The sequence below is a fragment of the Rhodamnia argentea genome, chromosome 5 (assembly GCF_020921035.1).
Source record: "Rhodamnia argentea isolate NSW1041297 chromosome 5, ASM2092103v1, whole genome shotgun sequence".
NCBI lineage: Eukaryota > Viridiplantae > Streptophyta > Magnoliopsida > Myrtales > Myrtaceae > Rhodamnia > Rhodamnia argentea.
Window position 1 is genome coordinate 31,123,159 of NC_063154.1, and position 3,243 is coordinate 31,126,401.

Consider the following 3,243-nt stretch of genomic DNA (forward strand, 5'->3'; position numbering starts at 1 on the left):
ACTTAGGTACGAGGAGCATTCAGTGATGGAATAAGCTAAGCTTTTATTGAAAATGTCCAATATCATGATGTCTGCCGTCCAAGAAAATGTATAATTCAATAAGGTCTCAGTTAAATGGGAAATAACTTGATATGGAACGAATGACATTGTTGGCGTCCCTGATCTTTGTGGACGTCTGAACTAATCAATCTGTCTGCAAGTATGACTCAATTTGCTGGACCTCACTCGGAATTGGCAGTTTTAGATCTGGAAGGAGAGGAATGATTCCGTGTTCTGAGGGAAAACCCCCAAATCTAACACCCTAATCGCATCTGCAGAATCAACGGGATGCTGTTATTTAAGCAAAAACGGTAAACTCGCAACCTTTAGCAAGAAAACAGCTCAACGTCGTGAAGCATGGACTCCACCGAAGGAAGGGCACCTAAAGTTGAATATAAATGCACCGTTGGGGGAGAACGGCACCGAAGGATCCGTCGCAGGGGTGCTTCGAGACTCGTCGGGGGCCCTCCTTGATGGTTTCGCCAAAAGATCTGAGCTTGTTCGCCGGAGCTCGCCACAAATATAATAACTAAATTCAAAGAGGAAGGATTTCAATCGCCAACTTTTTTAGAAAATAACATGTAATGATGTGTCTATTATTAGAATGTACTATAGGAATACGGTATAATGTAATGGGCGAAATCATAACGTAGAAAATCGAGATTATTGGCAACTAATCGCGTGAATATATGGAAAAACAGAGCATACGCAGTTAATATGGAAAAAGTTAGACGGGCAAAACGAACCTGAGCTTGGCAATCGGATAAAGCTCTTTTAAAAATACCAGCCGACATCCCCCCTGCGCGCAACGTAGACGGGCAAAACGAAGGACGCAAGTGAGAGAGCGACTCGAATATGGAATCTGACGTTGTCGCTCACTGCGGGATGATCTTGAATTGATGGAGGTGAACTGGGGGAATTCATAGCAAGATAGTTAATAAGATGCAAAAAGATCTGGTCGAGAAAATCTGGGGAGAGAGTCCAAGATGCCTTTTGGCTGCAGCTAGAGAAAGAGCTTGACGATAGTGATGGTGGAGCCGGTGAGTTTGAGAGAGAGAAAAAAATGGAGGAAGACCTTTCGAAAAATGAGGATGGACAGAGCGAGAATGATGCTTGGCCGAACAAGAAATGGAAAGAATGACTCCAATTGAATGAAAGAGATTGATTTCTAGCTAATGATTCAATGCAACTGCAATGAAGGGAAAAATTACCAAAAGGATCGTAATTCTATTGTAATTATGCAAATTCAGTCCTAAATCTTTCTTCTTCTTTTTTCAATCCAATCCTAAATTTTTTGTGTTTATCCCAAAGGAAGGAGGTGGAGATGGAGGCTTTGCATGATATGAAAGAGAAGGAAAAGCTGAGGAATGCTCTTTTGGGCCAGGCGCTGCAATATCAGATGGTCGCGTGGGAAGAGATTGTTGCTGCTACATCATCGTTCTCTGAAAGTCTTAAGATTGGCATGGGAGCCTATGGAACTGTCTATAAGCGCAGCTTGCATCGCACAAATGTGGCAGTCAAAGTTTTTCCCTAGAAAGACAAGTCACTAGTCAAAACAATATAATCCATTGTTTCACTTTGACCGCCCGACGTAACCTCCTGAATGACCTAAGTATCATAACGGCGAATAATAGATGCAATTACGAGAGAAAATCCGAAGACGGCGAGGAGTCCAGCCACAGAGCGTGCAACAGGGCATCGAGCAATCCGGGTTGCACTGCATGCATGTGCAACGCGCAGGATCGAATAAAAAACGAATCCGGACACAGCACTGGGGCCCAAATCCAACTCTGGGAAACAGGGGAGGCAGCGGGTCCGGGCCTATTTCGGGGTTTAGTGAGCAACGGCCGGCCACCTGGGACTTGGCTGGCGTCGGGGGATCGAGGACGGTCGCTGTTGGTGGTCGGCGAGAGGCGGAGCTGGCCGGAGGAAGTCAGAACAGCAATGGCAGCGCCAGGGGCGAAAAACAGAGCAGGGGGGCTGGAACAGGGCTTTCGATGACTGGGAGCTGCTCCGGCGGCGTGCGATGGATGGCGACAGCTGAGGGGGGTGACGGAGGTGGCTGGTGGTTGTCGAAGGGGTGGAGCAACCAGCGGCAGCCATAGAACAACAGCAGCAGCAGCAGCAGCAGCAGCTTCGGCCCAAAACAGAGCAGAGCTGGCGTCGGCTTCTCCGGCGGTTTCCCGGCGGCTGTGGGGGTGGTGAGGCGGCTCGACGGCGACGGAGGATGTTCGGTGGTGGTGGTGTATCGTGGTGGCTTGGTGGGTGTCGTTCAGCCGAAGGAAAAGAAGAAAGAAGAAGAAGAACGAAGAAAAAGAAAGGGGGGCAAGGGAAGTCAATTCCGTGAAAGAGAAAGGGGGTGAGAGAGAGAGACAGAGACAGAGACAGAGACAGAGAGAGTAGGGCTGCCGACCTTGGGGGGTTTAATTGATAGGATGGGTCCCACAAGATTGATTTCCTTGTCTTGGCAACCATTAGAAACCCTAGGGGCATTTTTGTCAATTCGAAATTTGGTCGAGGGCAATTTGGTAATTTTGTAATCAAGGGTAATTCGGACATTTGGAAATCCGACGGAGGGTATTCTAGTCCAATCTCAAGTTGGTTTAGTCAAAACGAGGCCCCCACGCGAGAATTTCAATTATAAGGCGCGGGGACCGATCGATTGAAACTTAATCTAATTCGATCGACGATTCGGAAAATTTTCAATTTCCGTCGCTTAATTTCTAGGGATTTAAATGCAAGCAACAAACTAGAATTCACAGTCATTCCATAAACTGTATTCTATTATTAAATAGACGTCGAATTTTCAAGGCGTCACGGAAAGTCAAGTGTGGTAACACTAATATGATTCGCTAGATTAAGTAGAAATGGTTTTAGATTACTTCACTAGTCACTGTTAGCAACGTCCATGTCTTCACATACTTTACGCCACCGCTAATGGACAAACATTGATAAAATACTAGTCCTATGTCCACTCCTTGTTAAGTCACCGGGATCATATAAAAACTATCGAAGTAACACTATAATTAAACTAATCGAAAAGGAAAAATTTGAAGTTTAATTTTCTAATGATATACAGATTGAAACAACTCTAAAACGTAAAATGGCCATGCTATTGATTTACTTATTGAATATCAATTTTTGAAGATGTTTGCTTATTGACATTAGATATTGACCATTAGTTGAAACAAGTCTTGCCTTATC